General features: G+C 41.6%; 1 protein-coding gene across 5 annotated transcripts in view; it reads left to right on the forward strand.

The window, feature by feature from the left end:
* Positions 1-2,688: 2,688 nt before the first annotated feature.
* USP49 (ubiquitin specific peptidase 49) overlaps positions 2,689-20,476 on the forward strand; it is a 53,037-nt gene continuing 35,249 nt past the window's right edge. For 4 of the 5 annotated variants that reach the window (XM_079980662.1, XM_079980661.1, XM_079980659.1 and 1 more), the window contains exon 1: positions 4,559-4,654. The gene's annotated coding sequence lies outside the window, so the exon portion shown is untranslated. Of the gene's footprint in view, positions 4,449-4,558; positions 4,655-20,476 lie in introns of those variants that run through there. The other variant, XM_079980660.1, reaches the window with a different exon arrangement.

Here is a 20,476-nt window from a genome sequence, read left to right on the forward strand (position 1 = left end):
AACTGAAAGTACCAGAGTGAGCAGAAAGTTTATGATTTTTATTCAGGGTGATCTGTGCCCTGAACACCTCAATTAATTAGCCTGTCAATAGTCCTTTCTTCTGCAATCGATCCTCAAGTGGGTGTGCAAACCCTCCTTGCATGAATTTCAGCCAAAAAGGAATGCACACCTAGATGCTTTCAAACACTGGCAAGATTTATTTTGGGGTCAAGAAAAGCCCCAAGGAATTTAGACAAGCAAAGCAATAGTATGGTAACTCAGATGTTACAGAACAAATAAGATATGTCTGGGATATTAAACCTAAATTATTGCTGTAGCTAACCAATTAACATAAAATAAAATGAAAATCAGACAGTACACAGAGAAAAAAGCAAGATGTTTCATAGCCATGATTATTGCTATTGCAGCTGTAGTGCTCAGCTGGCAACCTTCATCGCAGATGGTGGACTATGACAGGAATCTTCACTTCAGTGCCTTGTTTGTGGATGGCGGCATCTCTTATAATCCCTAACTAAGATCTTCTCACAGGGCCATTAGGCAGCGTCTTTTCAGGTTTCAGATAGATCTCTCCCAACACAACACTCCCCCCCAAGTTGGCCTAGCCCCACCCCCTTGCCCTCTAGTTCACATGGCAACCAGCAATCAGAACTATAATCAGCCTACCATTCACCCTGGGTTAACTTTCAGTTGGCCAATCTTCACACAAGGTGCATTACACTACTTCTCATACCCCTTGGAGAGGGAGTGGAAAGTAAAAGTATGATCTAGTTGAATTAAAGGATCCCGCTGAATTTGCATTATTTTTGTACGCACACGACAGTTCAAATCACAGTTCACATTCTTCCCCATAACAACCATGGATCTAGCAGTTTGCTGTGGTGCAAAAACATGGACCTGGAGCTCATCAGAATGGTTTCTCAATAGAAATGGTCCAAATCATGAGTCACATCCGTATTCACAAAATGTGCTGCCAAAATCACAGACCCATGACTTCATGTCTCCATCAGAGTGCTAAACCAAGGATCCTAGACCCTCATGGTTTCTCCCTGAAGGCTTCCCAAATCAACCATCACTATACATGGATCTAGTCCTTATGTTACCACCACAAAACAAGAATGTAGATCCAGGGCAATTCCTCTTTCTTTCTTATTTTAAAATTGTTACACCATAAAAGTGTACCATCTATTCATAGCTCAAGCCCATCCACACAGATTTCACTGTAAAAATTACAGCTCCATCACAGTGTCGTCTGGGCTGCCCAGGACCACCTCCATACACACTGCCCAGGCTTGTGCCCCAGGGAGGTTTGACTTCATCCCAGAGGCACACTCTCAAGACAGAAGGATGACAACAATACAACAAGCACAGTGACACAATCACATGTATCTGAGACATGGCTCTCCTGTAGATGATCGGAGCTCATATCTATGTGCACAGACTGAAGACTAAATTTCAGGATCAAGAAGTAAATCAGGACCAGATGACAAAACAGTAGGAAGAAACATCAAAAGTCATGACCAAACAATAATCAAACATACAGGAACAAACCAGAGCTCAGGAAGACCTTGTTGCTCAACAAGATTCAATTGCAACAGAAGGTTATAGATCCAATGGGAAGCATGGGTGGATGAAGTAAGTCCAGTGCTAGAAGGTTCTTAATTAAGAAGGTTGCAATAATTGCAACATGCAGTTTAGTGATCCACCACATGGCTCAAAGGAACAAGAGCATTCAGGCAACAACACCAGCTGCAGAAGATCAGCCTAGACTGAACAGGATATAGCTCTTCACTTTGTTCTGACATTGAAGAAGAACTAATCTCCTTCCTATTCCCTTTACTTCCATTTACCTTGTGTGTTCTTTTAGTTTCTAGTCCTGATAACAGCTCTACCTCTTTTTAAAATTGATGTCAGCCACTTTGGGTGACAATAACAGTCTAAAAGGTTGCATAAAACAAATATATCAATACGGGACACCTGCATACAAGTCTGGCAGCATCTGATATGCTGATGCCATCATCAAGTAAACAGCCTGCTTTTCCACAATGGGGAGTGGTGCAGCAGGTAAGTTCAGGTGCACTGGTCAGAACTCTGCTCAGTGCTATTGCTATAGGCAGCCATCCCACAAACAAGCTGGTCCCCACTAAGTATGCAAGGTGGCCCATTGAGAGCAGCTTGCCTAAAGTTTCCCCAAACCTGGAGTAGGGACTAATAACCTATGAATCTGGTTCATACTTTTGCATCACACCACAAGTTTATAATGCACTTCATAGACATGAATGTGATTTGTGATTTGATGGCAGATAGGGCGGAATTCTAGGTGGGACGCAGGTGGCGCTGTGGGTTAAAGCCTCAGTGCCTAGGGCTTGCCGATCGAAAGGTCGGCGGTTCGAATCCCTGCGGTGGGGTGCGCTCCCGCTGCTCGGTCCCAGCGCCTGCCAACCTAGCAGTTCGAAAGCACCTCCGGGTGCAAGTAGATAAATAGGGACCGCTTACTGGCGGGAAGGTAAACGGCGTTTCCGTGTGCGGCTCTGGCTTGCCAGAGCAGCGATGTCACGCTGGCCACGTGACCCGGAAGTGTCTCCGGACAGCGCTGGCCCCTGGCCTCTTAAGTGAGATGGGCGCACAACCCCAGAGTCTGTCAAGACTGGCCCGTACGGGCAGGGGTACCTTTACCTTTACCTTTAGGGCGGAATTCTATTGGGGGAGGAATAAGGATCAATACGGGTCTGTGCCTTTGATCTTTGTTATCTACAACAATGCTAGATCTACAAAAAGTAAAGGAATCTGTCTTAGTTCATTACAATAATTCCAAAATCCAGTCAGGTAATACCTGGTTGGGACTGGCCCAAATATCAGAATTACCAGGCTGGATATTAAGGAAATCTAGAGCTGTGGTTTTTATTTTGGAGTCCATGGAAATGGATGCAAGCAGTGATTTGATTGTGGCTTTGGGAGCATTCCATGCTTTATGCTATTGTGGCCATGAAGTGCTTAATCCCTTACTGTATTTTTTGCAGTATAGTTTGTGGATGAATGCAAGCTGTGATTTAACAACAAATTTGGCATTTGGGGAACCTCTGCATGTTAACTTTAATAATGAAGATCCATGCTTTTATGTCACAGTAGCATCACAAAGCACTGGATTTCTATACTGCAGTCAACTGATATAGATGTGAGCTGTAATCTGGTATATTTGCGGGGAGGGCTTTCACACAAAAATGCTAAGGTCCGATCGGTATAAATCTTGCATTTCTCCCCCCTGAAAGTGCACATTACCACATGCTTTTCCCCCAGAAAGATTCATTGAAAGAGGATTTTTCTGAATAAATTTGCCGACACCTCTGCTGCAAAGTTATTCTGTACGATACGTTAATTTCTCCCATTATACATACAAGCATACAAGGAGATTCAAAACGGCCGCAACGGAGCCTGCTTTTCTGTCCCTGCAGTCTCTGCCTGCCTCAGATTATTCACCTGCTGCCATGTCATCAGTTCCTTCCTGACGATAAAACGAGGCAAAAAAAAAAAAAAAAGCCACATAATATCTGTTTAAATTATATATACTTTAAAAAGCGGCAAGTTTCACATTTTGACGCCGTGTGGGTTCCTTAGCCCAGTTTCTATAGCGGCGCTTGGAGCAACCCGCGAAGCAAAAGGCGCTCCAGCCGGACCTGTGACTGGAGAGGGGAACGGGGCGCAGGATTCGGCCGCTGCTCCGCGTGGCGCCCGCCAGGCAGTGACCCTGCGGGGCCGCGCGCACGCTGCGTGTGTGTATACACGTGTGTTTGCACATTGGGCCATGTGAACGTGCCAGCTGCTGCCCCTTCCCTTGTCTCGGGAGGCCGTCGCGGAGCAGCGACATTCGGGAGCCTTCTCTTCCCCGTCCCTTGCGAGCCCTCAGCCCCGCCGCGAGACCAAAGCTCGCCGGCCAGGCCCTCCGCGACGCTCCGGAGAGACAGGCGGGCGACCGACGAAATGGGGTCCTGCGTCTTTAAGAGCCCCTTTGTCTCTGAAACATCCTTATTTACCCTCCTGTGATTCAACCAAACTTAACCCCCCTCTTCCTCCCCCCGCGATTCACAAAGCCCACGGATGTCACAGCTCCGGGGGCGGAGCTAACGTATTCCCCGGACCCTCCTTCCGAGACTCCGCTTCTGGTTTTTATAGGATTTGGTTAGCTTCCGCAAGTGCCGTAAACTAGCAGTTCGGGGGAACAAGAGACGGCAAACGCGTCTGCTTTAGCTGCCACGCCGTTAGGGACGAACTGTTCCGAAGAATCTTCGGATTCTCGGGAAAACTAAAAACAACAACAACAACAACCACCCCACACAATCTAACGCGTCACTAGCGTAAATCAGTGAGAGGGTTCCCGCTCTTTCGTGTTACGTAGATGACGCCGAGAAGAAAAGGAACCGTTCAAGAAAACTCTCGGGAGCCCCCTTGCGCAGGTAGCGTAAACGTGCTCGCTGAATGGCGACTCGTCGTAGGGCGGTCCAAGCCGGGGGTGGGAAGGAAATCGTGTCTGGCGGGCGGTTCAGCCAACGGCAGCGCGGGGCGGGGCGAGCTCGGCGACCAATGGCGGCCGGGGGGGCGTGTCAGGTGCCGGTTGGGGTGTCTCGCGCTTGGTGACAGCTCGCGCGTGCTGATGATGGCGGTAAATAAAGGGGCCGGAGGGGGGGAGGGGGCTTTACCCCCTTGGGGGCTCAAACCCTAAATGTGGGGGAAGTGAAAGGCCCACAGCTGGGGTGGAGAGGGGTGCTTCATGCGCGGCCCAGGGAGGCTGAGGGTAGAAGGGGGGCTTGACCCCCGATTTGGGGTGGGAGGTTTGAGGGGGCTCCACCCCTTTGGGGCTCAAATTCCATATTGGGGGTGGGGGTTGTGCTGCTTCAAGCCCCTCCTCCCTGTTTGGAGGGAATTTCGCCTCCTTGCTTGGCCAGGCCGACGGAGGGGAAGAGGTCTTGACCCCTAAGAAGCAGAGGGGCTGGAGGAGGAATTCCCCCCCCCCCGCCAGTGGGAGGTTGCGCGCACCGAAGGGGAGGCGGGCATGGACCTCCTCTTGGGGAAAGAGGTCCAGGGAGCTTGCCCTGCGTGAGGGCAGAAAAGGGCACCAACCTCACCAACTGGGGGGGGGGAGAGCGGCTATGACAGGATTTGCCGCCTGTGGCTGAACAGGCAAAGGCAGCAGCCAACTAACTGGTTTTTTAAATGCTCAAGCCAGACTGCCTCGGTTGGAGAGACACAGGGTTCTTGTACAATCTGAGCGCCAGGGGAATATCAAGCCCTTGTTGGACAGGGGGAACCTGAAGGCTCAGGCAGAGAAACAAAAGCGAAAAGAAACCCGAGGGTTGGGAGGACCGAGTCAGGAACAATTTAGAAATTAAAGTTGTAGGGACCCTTAAAGGAGGCATTGGAAGGGGAGAGAGGAAATTAAGGGCTGGTGTGTATGGTATAGCTGCTGAGATCTAAGACAAGAAGCTCCCCATCTTAATGCTTGTGAAATGAATAGGGCCCTTAATGGCTAGAAAGCAGCAGCAAGAGAGTTAGAAGTTTGAGGATGCCAGACTTGGAACAAGGATTGTAGTGAGGAATATTACATTGTTGCGGGTGCTAGCACAGGCAGCGTGGAAGAGAGCTAAAATAACGATGGGCAAGCAGGGTGGTGCACGTTGGTATTGCTAAGCTGCGTGCAGTTCTTTGTTTGCTGGAAGATGCTTAGGTGGTTCACTTCAAGTGTGATGTTTCTAACTTCTTTTTTCAGAGCATTGTGCTCTGACTCGCACTGATCTATTATTACTTAATCCCACAGCGTTTCCTTCCCTCTGCTCCAAGTTAAGAACATTAGTATGAAATCGGTTTGAGAGAAAGCATTGTACTAAAGTACTTTTGAACTCATTTCTGTTGTTGGTTTGATTATATGTGTAGCAGTGCTGAAGAAGTTGTTCCAAGGATGGAACCATATGATGGAACTTGGGTGTCCCTAGAGTTAATGCAAATGAGAACACTTAGCCTTACAGGATGCTTCCAGCTTTCATAATAACTCATTTGCAAATGCTGTTTGTCACACAGCAACTATGCTATTGAAGTCAGTGCTGTTATGCTGCCCTTGTATGAAAAAAGAATGGGATTCTGAAGATAATGATTTTCGTGTAGTGCTGTTCTCTCCCCTTTTATAAATAAATTGTATATATTACCACATTAAAGTTAAAGGAAGGTTTTACATGCTTTAAAAAGCATTTTTATTGAACGCATCAGCACATGTGAAAGAATGTTAAAAGTCTGTTTTATGTTACATTAACTAGTTTTTTTGCCAGATGAGCATGATCTTGTAGGGAGAAAGCAGCTAGTGAGGAGCTGTGTGTTTCATGCATACTTAAAGCTTGCAGTGTTAAGCCTGACGTTCTTGCTATTTCAGAATGTGTTGGTTCTTTGATCTTTGAGAGAAGGAAGTAAGACTTTTTGTTTACTTCATCAAAGTTTTCCATTTTTCTGTGTCCCCCCCATTGTTAGTGGGAAAAGGGGTGGGGCTAAGCGTTAACTTTAAACTAGGTGGTTTGTTAAATGATGTCAAAAAAATAAGAGATGTCAAATCAGGCATCTCTAGTTCCTTTCAATGTTCCTAAGCCTTTTGAGAAGCCTTGTGTTTTTCTTTGGTTGTGTTAAGCCCAATTTTATTGTGAAGAAACAAGTTTTATCCCTCCCCCAATAAAGCAAGTTTTAATTTCATGCTATAATACTGGAAAATTTAAACACACACACCAAATTAGTAATATTTGTTAACGAATTTTTAAATTCCTGTTTGAAATCTATTTTCTCCAGTTTATTTAGAACTGAAACATTTTTAGGATATAGGTAGGAAAATGTTTTATTTCTAAATAAAGTGCAGAATATGAATGTACCATGTTTTTAATGATACATGTTTCTTCCTTACCCCTTTACTAATCTGTAAATAAATAAATAAATCAGGATTTCATGTTATGTTCGTATCTATTCAAAATATATAGAAAAATAAGGGATATCAAACATCATGATTTTACATAGGTTCATTTTTAGATAGTCTTTTAAAAGGCGATAACAGCAAATACTTTTTAATATAATTTCAACTTAATTCAAATTTAAGTTTAGTTCTATCCCTTACCTCATATCAACTCATTTAAAACCTAAAACTTTTCTTATGTAAACCTCCATACCACCTTATACAGATATAAAGGAGTCAAATTAAAACATAGAATATGGACTTTAAAAAAAAAAGTTTTGTAAATTTACCAAAAAAAAAAAAAATGCAGCTGTTTTTCATTGGCTAAACTTCTGTGACATAAAAAAAACCCATTGAAGAGCAGATAAGAGGTTGGCTGATAAAGGAAGTTAAGCACTCAAGGAAAAGGAGTGAAAACAGAAGAATCTGGGTATTAGTGTTATCAGGGACAAGTAAGAAGGAATTGGCAGGAAGTAATATCTGGCAGCACAGAGGCCCCCCCCCCAATAATTTGACAGTCCTATTAATTTTAAAATAACTTAAATACAATAACTGTCTGACTATATATCACCCAAACATTTGTTGAGCAGTTGTACCCCATAATATTTTAGAAGAAAAACCTAATATAGCCTAACAAACAGAAGGAACTGGATGCTGTTGATGGGAAGAAGCAAGCAGAGCTGCATTTGCAATGTACTCCTGAGTTTCCCCAAGTGTGTTCTGTCTTTTGATAGCTGGTATTATTGTTAGAAAACTGAAGAAAATGCTTCAACACCTGCACATGTGCTCTTGTCGGGAAGGGATGTGGAGAAGACTGAATTTAGATTAAACCAATTAGACTAAATGTTTCTTTCATCCTTTTTGGCTTCTATTTTAAATATATTAAAACCTTCAGAAAACAGCCTGCCATCTAGAACTGAATTAATATTGCCAGTTTTAGGTGCCCATGTGACTAGGCCTCTAGGATTATTTAAGCCCTACCTTCATGATTTAAAGCTGGTTCAGTATATTTCCTTGCTTCCTGAATAACCAGGTTAGGGCACTGGGAAATTTCTATAAAATGCATGTTTTCTAGAGCTGGACTAACAGCACCAAAAGCCCATGATAGACAAGATGTGGAAGATCTCTCCACTTCTTCTCCTTAAGTCATAGGGAGATTTTAATTCTTCCCAAAAATGCCATTTTCATGAATTTAATTATATCCCCAACCAAAAGGTGCTGTTTGCCCACTGGGGAGAACATACAGGTATGTTTTTCCCAGTGGGGCAGTAGCAGCTTTGTGTGTGTGACAATTTGAGTTTGCGAAAACAGTATGAGGCGTTAAAACCTCCTTCAATGCTGTGGCCCTTATCAAATGCTGCCAGCACCCCCCTCCAGTTGCTTTTAATCAAAAAGGCAATGGCAGGGGATGTGAGTACAGATATCTCACATCTCATCTAGTTTAGTCCTGCAAGTACATGTACATGTATTGTGTTTCCTTCTGTCTGTATAAAAATTGACATTATCAAAGGATCATACCATTAAATTTTAGATATCGTTCCTATATTTTAGATATTAAGGCAAAATTTGCTAACCTGGTATCTTCAAGATGTTTTGGACTACAACATTTATTAGCTTCAGCCAGCAGAGCTGTGCTGACTAGGGTTGATGGGAGTTGTAGTCCAAGACATTTGAGCATACCTAGGTTGGGGAAGAATCTGTTGAGGAGCCCAGCTGTTGAAAGCCTCTTGCAAGAAAACCAGCATCTTGAACTGCGCTGTGAAAACAGGCAGCCATCATTGTTCTTCACATTGTTATAAGCAGTACCTACATGAGGACACTCTGCAGGCTCTTGGGTATCCCATAAGAGAAAAGGAGCAGTTTTTTCCCTTATAACAACATGTTGATGCAGCATGTGTCTAATGACTCTTCTTCATCAAGACAAAGGCTGTCATATTCCATTCCAGCTGTAACTTCTGAATAGCCTTTCATAATAATGATTCATCATACACTTAATTAAATCACTTCAATAACCTTGTGTGGTTATATGCTAATAGTTACTAGCTCTAAACTGGAGACAAAGCATTTCAGTTTTGTGCCCATGAGTGTGATTGGTGAAAAGTCTTCAAGGCTGCCACAGGAACCTAAAGATTTAGCATCACCCAAAAACCCCCACACATGAGTTACTAAGGGAGGACAAAGACTATCAATAATGGTTGTGCCCTGGGACTTCTTGAATGGGGTAGGGGCCTTGCCAATCAGTAGTTAGATTTCTTGCTTGGATTTCACTTCTATCTGTCCATCTTTGCCCAGTCCTTACTAGCAATCAGATGCTATATAAGAATCATGATTGCAGCATCATTTTAAGCCCAAGTCTTGGGCAACCTTGGATGGTTTGAAAGCTCAGAGTACATAACCACAAAATAATAATAAATAACAATGATAGGGAGCCAGGACTGGCACACTCACTGAGCAAGTAGATGCCCTTTCCATTCCCCAACCTGACTGTTGTTCCTCCACATGGTAAATCCATGTTGTTAACCACCACTTAATACAGTGGTACCTCGGTTTACAAACTTAATCCATTCCGGAAGTCCGTTCTTAAACAGAAACCATTCTTAAACTGAGGCACACTTTTCCTAATGAGGCCTCCCTCCGCCGGTGCCCTTCCACCGTTCGGCTTCCGTTCTTAGACCAAGGTACAGTTCACAAACCGGGACACTACTTCTGGTTTTGCGGAGTTTGCAAACCAAATAGTTGGTAAACAGGGCTGTTCTTAAACCGAGGTACCACTGTATAGGATGGATTTCCAGTACACATTTAATGGAGGAGCTACCTGTGCAGTATTACAATTCCAACCTCTAAATACGAAGCTGCAGTGGAGGAGAGATGAAGAACTCTCAACCTCCCCCTTGCTATTTTCTGGTGGTACACTCAATTTCACTTTAGCTTAGACTGTAAACATTGACTGTCTGTTGCCTGTCAGTGTACCAACTTCCATAGCTGCTGGCTGAACCGCTGTGATGTTACAGTAGCCTGGAGGAGAACTGGATAGGCATGGAGAGTAGTGGAGACTGAAAGGTTGAAAGGAAGTACCAGGTCCTAAATATAATGGATTTGGGGACAAAGGGGGGCAGTGAAAACAGCAGAAAGCAGAAAGCATAGAAAAGAAATGTTGGAACCAGGGGGACTAAGAGAACAATGATGAGAGCAGGCAATATGCTTAGGGAAGTGGGGACTGAGGAAATTTTACTAAAAGGTCAGTGGGTGGAATCCTCTCTACCCCCACCCCATTGTGGATTCAGTTGCTGTGATAACACAATATTCTGGTGGAAGCTATTTCACATGGAGAAAGGCACAGAAAGAATTATGTTCTTTGGATGGAAATGGATATTGGAAAGGCAAAGAGGACTGCGGAGACACCCATATTTCTTAGTAGCTAGCTGTGGATGAATTAACCCCAAATTTAGAAGAGTTCCAAAAATCTCAATTATAGCATTAACTTCTCTAACCTTCGTTTGTCTGGGAGATGAGTGTATGTGACTTTTCGATATGCTGTACTTGAGGCAAATCTGAAGAGTTCCAGGTGAGGAAGTAGAATTGAGATGGTTCAATATATAATTTTGCAGTGAGAGTGAAGCTGGACGCAGTGAGAGTAAAACGGACTGTGTGCTGCACATGCACATGCAATTCTTTTAAAGCAGCTGACACAAGAGGAAAAGAAATTTCACTAATCACTGACCAAGCGCCAACTTGACAATCCAGGTTCTTGGGAAGAGTACTGTTGTAGGCCGTGTATATATCCAGACGGTAAGCAGAAGTTGATGCCTGAACAAAAAGAGACAAAAAAAGCATAGAGGCCTGGAGGAGGCAGAGCCCAGCAGCCCATTCTCAGTGAAAGCATTCCTTCCAGTGTTTCACGGGCTTGAACTAATACTACTTGTGAAATGTTTAGCAAATATGTAGTAAATGATCATGTACTACACTATTAGATTGTCTGTTACCCAGGTTTCTGGAGGTTGATAAACATACTTTTGACAGGTTGCCTTACTTTTTTGAAGCATTAGCTGGATGTTTTTAATAATTGGTAGAAGGAATTGTCTTATGCTTTATGTGACCTAGTTTCCCGTTAGCAAGGCTTGCTGGGGCTTGGCTTGAATAGCGTTTGCAACTGATGTAGCTGCTTTGAGGGTCCTGTGGTAGAAAAATGGGACCTATTTACATACCAAATCCTTCATTTGATCATTTGAAATTTCTTTAGCATTTCCTTCTTGACCCTACCAGGGTTTTACTGCTTTTTCTTTTTAATTAGGTGTTCACTGAACACCTCTTCATGCAATAATCTAGGCACATTGTCAGCTCTTCTAAAGGTTGTGCATGCACACTCAAGTACTAGAGAAAGTATGAAACCCAGAATGTGCTGAAAGCCAAACCTTGTTTTGGTAGTTAGAGACAAGTTTCTGACCAAGAATTTGGGGCGAAGCGGGGGGGACCACACAAGCCTTTCAGGCTGCTACAATATACCCAGGTGGTTATGTGAACAAAGATCCTTAACTGTAAGCTCTTTTTACTAGCTATGTTAGAGGCAAGATATTTTAAAAATGGTTTAAAATAAATAAATTGGCTGGGATAGCCTAAATGGGCCTTTTTTTCTTTTTTGCTTGATTTTAAAATGTAGATGCAGATATAGTTTTCAAAATATCTTTAACTATGTACCGTAAGGACTTCTGTGATAAGATCATAATTCTCTTAGAAGTGGTTGATCTTATTCAGCAAACAAGGTGGAATGGTATTATTGCTGCTGCAGCTGAATCAGAGGTTGAGCTGCCAATAGATAAACTCCAAGTTGCATCTAGTTCTCAGCCTGCAGCCATACTGTGCATACCCAATATGCTTCTGCCTGCATTGCAAACAAACAAGAGTAGCAATCAGAAGTTGCTTAAGTGTATGCAGTTACTATGATTGTTTCTGCCAAAGAATGCAGAAGACTAGGAACATCACAGATGGAAACATGCTCTAAAACTGTGCCATTATCTTGAAATATTTGCCTTCATTGATCATTGCAGTGGTGTATCTGTTGTTTCACATAATTTCAGCTAAAATTGTACTGTTCAGTGACAGCTTTTGCTACTTGCTGAATTAATCTAAGTCTCTATTTCAATAATTCATACCGATTGTATGGTTTTACATTTAGGAATGTTCCCCTCCCCCCACTTCCTATAGTATCACATTTAATGGTTTCATTGTATAAGTATCCTGTGGACAATGTAATTAGGTTTTCATGGAATCAGATTTTGCTGCTTCCTTTCACTTTTGCAGACTCTTTGGGCAGGAAAAGCTTTGACTGCTAGAGAATTGTGCATCACAGTTTAAATTAAGTCTAGCCTCCTCTATTCTTTCTGAAATGTGATCATGAAGTGTTAAGATAACTGTTGTAATATTTGCTTTGTGAATGGGTAAAAACATAACATGTTTGTTCTGTGTTCTCTGGTAGCTAGTATTTCAAACCACACAGAATGTTCTAAAATCTTGGATAGATAATAACTGCTCTCATAATCTGACATGCCTGCTTATTTAGTGAACAACAGTATAAAGGTTCTAAATTTTAACTCAATTTATAAATATTACATATGGGATTAACATATCTGAAACTTTCGATTGCATGAATTTGTTTCCAAAAAGTGTATTTGAAGACCACTACTTTTGTACAAACTACCTCCTTTTTGAGAGTCAATCAGTGTAGCCCTTACTGTTGAAAGAGGAAGAAAAAAGTAGACAACCCATATCAATTTGCAGCTGAGCTGTTGGCACACAACAAAATTAACAGTTCAGGACTCCAAACACTTGTCCTTGATTAGCAGGCTGTTAATGTGCTTCTCTCCCTTACTCCCAGTCCCACCCCATGGTCTTATAGTTGCAGGGTGAGGTGCTAAAATAAACTTTTAAAAAAATACTGTTATGAAACTGTCGCAAAATGCTATATACAAAACATGCTTGAAATTGGTAGCTTTTAAGAACAGGATTTAAAAGGTTAGGGTTAACTGAGAAAGTTGAATTCTACTTCAGTGTTTATTATATCTATATGTTCTGAATGATACTTCTACCCAACTTTTAAAGATCAAAAACTGTGCTTTTAGATAGCCCCTGGCAAGCTGGAAAAAAAAATTTGGTTCTTTGTAGTCTGATACAGAACTCCATTGTTTAATCTCACACCTGGCAATGTTAGCATTGCTATGAAGGCTGAACAGTTTCATTGTTGTGGTTTAATCACTTTGGGTTGTATTCAATACTAGTCCTACTTGGAGTTGACCAATTGAAATTAAGGAACCTAAGTCATGCCCATTAACCTCAGTGAGTCTGTTGTGGGGTATGGATACTTTTCTGATGAGATAACATATACCTCTTCAACCCCAGATAGGCCAAATTTAGCAGGTGTGTAAGGCTTCCCTTACACTATGACATCAGGTGATTCTGTGCTTTGAAGTCCCAGAACATCCAGTTTTGCTGTTTGCAGAGGGCTTTCAAGACAGTTCATGTGCACCTGTTTGAGCCTCCGGAGGCGCAAATAAGAGTATGGTGGTAGTGGTGGCAGCGCTGCCTGAAAGCCTTTTGCAAAAGCAACTGTTTTTGTGTACTCCCTATCTCCTGTTCAGAACAGGGGCAGCCAGGTGCCTTTTGGGAGTATCAGCTGCCCACAGGAGAAGTTCTATGCACAGCCTATCTTTCCAAAAGACAGCTTCTTCCAAAAGGGGTTGCTTTCTTTGGCTGTGCATGCCTTTTCCCCAAGAGGGAACAGGCACGCACAGCCAAAATGAGCCCTTTACAAGTTGCTCCATGCTGCTCCTTTCAGTTTCTGATTTTGAAAGTTGAAAGGAGCTTCTTCAAAGAGCACCACTGGGAGGAGGAAGAAGTGGTTTCCCTTCTTGAGGAAGGCAGGCTCCTACTGCCCCACAGCTGAAGGGCAGGTGGGAATGCCCTTGCTGCAGCAAATGAATGACGGAGCCCACTTTAAGCCCAGGTAGCTAGAAGCAGCTTTGGCCAGCTATAACTGTTCCTAGGCCAGAGGACATTGACCACAGTAGTGTAGGTATTGGTGACTTGAAGACTGGATTGCTGCAATGCACTCAATGTGGGGCATCATTTGCGCTTGACCTGGAAGGTCCAGTTATTGCAGAATGCTCTGGCATAGTTGCAGACAGCAATTCAAGACCCTGTCTGTATAAAACAATTTTCCAGGTGGCCCAGCCTGGAGTTAGAATAACAAAAAAAGACACCAACTTTCTCCTCCTTTAAAACCTGCTGCTGTGCTCAGCAGAGTTTCATACACCTTGCCACTCCGTTCTGCCTCACTGCTCCATGACCAGAAATACATTTGCTCTATAAATCTAATTAAAGGATTTTAATGCTGATAGCATTTCTGTATTCAGGCAAAGGTGTGCAATTTCCCAAAAAACACATTGTGTTGCTTGACCAGTTTCATGTATGTTTTTTCTTTTCTTTTAGAGAACTGCATCTTTATATAGTAAATTCCTATGCAATAAAGTTGATATGTATTCTAAATCTGAAGCTGCTTCTGTTGCTTAATAAAAAGTTGGGTTCTTCACAGATCACCCATTTTTGCTAAAGGAAGTTTCTTTTCATTGTATCTGATTTCCATGTTGAGTGTTTTCTGCTTATTGCATCAATTTTTCAGTACTGCTTATCTCTCTTGGTTGCCAACCATTTTAGTACCTCTGCTTTTGTAATTTTAAAAGCCATCTGATAAGTGGAAAATAATCAGGTGGTAGAGATAAGGCAACAACAAAAGCTTTTCCTATTTAAGTTTTGTGTGCTAGGCTGCTGCTAAGGCACAGGGTCAGTTAAAAAAGGTGGCAACTCTACTGTCCATGCCCAGATCTGCTTAGGGGTAGCAGTGTATGTATCTTCATAGTATTTTCTGTAGTGTCCCGGTTTGCAAACTTTACCTCGGTCTAAGAACTGAATTTGAACGGTGGAAGGGCACCAGTGGCAGAAGGCCTCATTAGGGAAAGCGCGCCTCGGTTTAAGAATGGTTTTGGTTTAAGAACGGATATCTGGAACAGATTAAGTTCGTAAACCGAGGTACCACTGTAAATCATTTTTAGCTTACCAATCATGTGGTCTTTTTCTATGCTAGGGGAAGAGGAAAACTTTGCAAGGAACTCGGAAGGGCATATTTTAAAGGTCTAACAGCCTATATTTGCATGTTTTACTTTGCTGCATATTTTGTGATTTTAAATCTCTGCTGGTATTCTCTCATCAAAGAGTACTTGCCTGAAACTTGGACCTTGGCATCTAGGAATTCTCCTTACATAACTACTTTTTGCTTGAACCAAGACCTCAGACCTTGTTAGAATACCCTTAAGGCCAGCACAACTGTGGGGATGAGCCCTTGCCCTCTTCCCAAGCTTACCAGAGGGGAAACTTGCCATGGTAGGTGCATGTGTGGAGCCATGTATAGCACTGAAGGGCTAGGTAACAACCTGTTACTTTTAGGTAGGTGTCCATAACTTTTATGTTGAAAAGTAGCAATGGCAGAATCTATGCAAGTATTTCAAAACTAAACTCTCCCCTTTTGGCAGAGGTGCTTGTCGTACTCATTATAATTATTTTCATATTCAGTAATAAAATTGAAATATATGAATATTAACAGCTGCATTAATGTTAACATAATCAATTTTGTTATGTAGTTTGTCTGTGAATATCTCAGACAGTGCTTCTCCCAGTATGTCACCCTGCCCTCTCCCACATTTCAGGTTCAGTTGAAGAGTTCCCTTTTTGTTAAGCACATATGTGAATACTGAAGCAGAGCTTTCCCTTAGGCTTTTATTAATGAGCTTCATTAATCATCTTAGGAAGTGTGTAACTTCTGTATTGACATACATTTTAAAATCAGGATTACGTAATACTATGTGTTCTCTCTAGACGATCCTGTTCAGTTGAAGTCATATGTGGATATCCTATAGAGCATGGGTAGGCAAACTAAGGGCTGGATCCGGCCCAATCTCCTTCTAAATCCGGGATGTGAACCAGCATGTTTTTACATGAGTAGAATGTGTCCTTTTATTTAAAATGCATCTCTGGGTTATTTGTGGGGCCTGCCTGGTGTTTTTACATGAGTAGAATGTGTCCTTTTATTTAAAATGCATCTCTGGGTTATTTGTGGGGCATAGGAATTTGTTCATTATTTTTTTTTCCAAAATATATTTCGCCCCCCCCACAAGGTCTGAAGGACAGTGAACCGGCCCCCTGCTGAAAAAGTTTGCTGACCCTTGCTGTAGAGTAAATTTTCTTCTACACTACAAAGAAACATATTGTTGTGATTTTGCTGCCTTGTATTGTTTTGCGACTGATGGATATAGTTGTAGTCTACTCTGTATATTGTTTAATATACTGTTCACCACATTTACAAACCTTTGGGCTGAAAAGGAGTATATAAATAAATTGTAATTGTTTGACATGGCTAAAGATATGCAGTAAATGGGAAAAGTTGTTCCCAGTCTTATATTGCTTGCATTACTAAACAGTGTATGTGCTAATGTAGCATTCTTTTTTTAAAAAAGGGGGAACCCATATTCCTGTTCTAATCTCCGTCTTTTATGCCTACTCAGAGGAAGTGCCAACAACCATTTATGAAGCAGTAATTTAAGATTGCTACCCAATCTTTATGGTTTTGCCAGGTTTTGAGGATAACTTTAATACAGTACTCCATTGCTTCCCCAGAGTTCTGATCAGGTACCTGGCAAAACTCTCTTTTCCTCATTGCCTGGAAACATATACAAATGATTTACCAAGTGGTTATATGTAGCAGGCTACCACTGTGTAATGGTCACCTGTATTATCACCATCATCACCATCATTATCATCATTGTTCCATAAATGTATATTCCCTTTTGGTATGAAAGATATAGGAGTTGAGTATTAAGGATAGACACTTCATTTGTTAATTTGAAGTAAGGGCCAAACTAGATGTTATGTGGCATGAGGAATTCAACATTGCAAGGTGGGTTTTTCCCTGGCTTAATCCTGTGCAATTTTTCCAGTTAAAATGATCTCCTCTCAATACTTCTGGTTTTGAGACTGGTGCCATAACAGGGCTAAAGTAAGAGCTGTTGTTATTATTATTAGTGCTTTTAATGGTAAGCAGCATGTAAGTTACTATATATACTTGCTTATGGCAATGTAAGAAAAGTCTTCAGATTGGTATAGTTTTTAGAACAGCTTATTCTATGGCAATTGTTTTCATATTTGACAGATCTTTCCCATATTGTCGTCTTTGCTGTGGAAATTTTTAATACAGCCAAGGTTCCAGGGGCATGTTATAGAGAAGCCTTTTTAAATATATGGAACCCCAGATGTTGTTGAACTACAATTACCATCATCCTTTGTCAATGACTTGGGATGATGGGGCTGTAGTCCAACAACATCTTGGGGACCCAAGTTGAATAATTTTTTCTAGTGTCAAAGTTCAATGCAGGGCACTTTTGTGACCCTTGTTGTCTCCACCATTGTACTTCCTAGACTGAATGTCTGCCTTAGGAGGTGGGCTCAGTGATTGAGCACATGTTTTTCATGCAGACGTTCTGAGGTTGGATCCCCAACATCCCCAGGCAGGGCTAGGAATGTCCCCAGTCAGAAACCTTGGAGTCACAGGAGTTGGTGTAAACAATACAGTCAAACCTCGACTCCTGAACGCCTCTGTTTTGGAACGTTTCGGCTCCGAAACGCTGAAAACCTGGAAGTAAATGCTCTGGTTTTCGAACGTTTTTCAGAAGCTGAATGTCCGACACAGCTTCCGATCGAGTGCAGAAAGCTCCTGCAACCAATCAGAAGCCACGGTTTGGTTGTCGAACATTTCGGACGCCAATTGTTTGACAGCCAAGGTTCGATTGTACTGAGTAAAATGAACCAATAATCTGACTATATAAAACAGCTTCCTATGTTCCTTAGAATACAACCAGCACTCTGTTGCACATTGCAATAGGCATGTTTTCTTTCAGGGATGTTTATAATCCATTGATGATCTTCCCTAATAAGCTTTAATAATAATCCATTAATAATGGATTTATAATCCATTGATGATCTTCCCTAATAAGCTTCTAAAACAAACAAGGACTCCCCAGAATCCTGTTCTGTGGGGATAAACGGTATTCGGATAATGATGTGAGGACCTGAGAAATTCATCATTTTCATAAAAAGTGTCACACAGCCTTAATCAGTAAAAGTTGTTAGGTATTGAACAGCTGATCATGGAAAATAAAACAAAATGTTAACATGGCAGATCAGTCTGGTTACTACTTTGCACGAAAGAGGGGATGGACATATGTAGTAAGATTCCCTGCATTTGTATTATTTCTATCCATTCTGTGACAGCTCAGATCAAGAAAGTGGGCCACAGCTGTGTGCCTGCTTATATGACTGCCATCGGATAGCAGCTGAGCAATTTTAACAAATAGTGAATATGGCTATTTTTCCTTGTTCTGTATGCTTTTCTGTGAAGTGCTGCACTGCATTCATAATCTCCGAGTTCATTTCAGTGGGTGGCGTTAGACCTAATTGAGAAATGCTGTCCTACAGCTGAATTTACTCTCTCTTTCTCACAGAGACAAGTCTTGCTATAAAAAGAAAACCACACAAGATACGTCTGAATATGTTTTTATTATTACTGATTTTAAAAAGTCAGAGGGTGGAAAGCTTTCCTATGGAATCTCTTGAGCATTCAGATGACTTAAGAAGTGACGTGTGATCAGAAATGTTAAATGAATAATTTGAGAAAGGAATCTGGTTTGCATTTCTGTTTCACTAGTGCTTTGTTCCCCAGGCTTCTTCAAAAGATCAGCAGCTGTGACCCCAAATAGTCTTTATTCCAGTTCCAAAATAATCTCAAAATAGTCCTTCATTTAAAAAAAGGAACTAGATTAAAGCATTCCGTCTTGGCATAAATGTGGTGTGAATGGGTTTGACACTTGCTCTGGTACTATGTGTATTTAAATAAGGGGTGGATTTTAAAGCAACAGAGTTAAGACATTGGCGTTATGGTTCTAGAGACTAATCAAGTTGTACACTGAACGTGCACTGTCATAAGGCAATTTATACAGAATTTGTAGATAACGTACGGACATTTCTGTCTGATTGTGGAACAGCAATTTGAAAGTATTTATTCATTCATATGTTGCCTTTCTGCAAGCTGGTCATTTTTTTTTAATAGGTCAATAAAGCCAGATGAATTCTGGCACTTTACTTATTTAGCAAGTGAGATTTGAAATGGAACAACCAGATTTTTAGCATTATTTGATGGTGCACTTTAGAGCTTGTTCTATTTCCATTCATTGAAGTTAACTGTTCTACCACCAAGTGTGTTATCCTATTTAATACAATCTGAAGCATAAAAATGATCAGGACAGAGCTTTTAGTATCTTTTTTAATTTCTTCAGGTTCTTGCATGCTTAATGAGGAAATTATTCTCTGGGACAATTGCTCACTTTATATAACAGTTTTCCCCCAATTAATTATTACAAAGAAAGATGAGAAATGTGAAGAAAATTGCTTCACTCCAAACTGGTTTCGGAACTATTTAGAGGAGAGGGTCTGTCCCATACTAGAAGTTATCCATCCATCCAACAGGGTCAAAGTTTCTGGGATAGAAGCTGTATATGTGTGTGCGTGAGCATGTGCATGCACTTTCCTCTTCTGACGGGGAGGAAAGCGCATGCACATGCTCGCGCACACACACACACATTATCTTGCTAGCTTATAACCTGTCCCAGGTGCTAATTACATTACATATTTCATCACTGTCCCATTTTAACTGGGAAATTATATAGCAGCTTGGTACTCTTTTCATTGTTCCTCTCACTTTGCAGCAGTATATGCATGGCTTCTCTCAGAGGTCTTGCACTACTGGCTTCCTGACAACCTTCCACTTTATATTGAAGTCCTTGAAATTCCATGCTTTCCAACTGTTAACGACACTACTTGAATTCAGAATTCATTGCCTGTGAAGGTTTGACATGGCCTGTCTACTTCTATTTTAAAAAAACTAGACCTGGATACATTCTATGTACTGAGCCTTGACAGATCTGTATTTTTCCATGGACTTTTCTTTTGAACTATGGCACATAATTGTGCTTAGCTGTAAACTAGAAAGGCTTACTAATTGATTTACAATAAAGGATCATTATCTGGCATAATTCCACTAGATCAGAAGTGTACACATTTATTTATTTATTTATTTATTTATTTATTTAAATGGCATACCACCAACATTAAGGAAAAATATAGTGCTGAGTAGCATGAAATCAGCAATAAAATTACATTCATAAAACATGTACAAAATATATCACAAACAATTAGATCAGATTAATACATCACTATAGCTGGATCACCCCCTCAGAGAAAGACTGGGTGAACAGTTGAGTTTTAAGCAGGCACCTAAATGCCAGGGGACGTAAATGCACCGGGGAGGCACCTAAATGCACCAGGGATGCGGGTGGCGCTGTGGGTTAA

This window comes from Podarcis cretensis (assembly GCF_951804945.1).
Source record: "Podarcis cretensis genome assembly, chromosome: 6".
In the NCBI taxonomy this organism is placed as follows: Eukaryota; Metazoa; Chordata; class Lepidosauria; order Squamata; family Lacertidae; genus Podarcis; species Podarcis cretensis.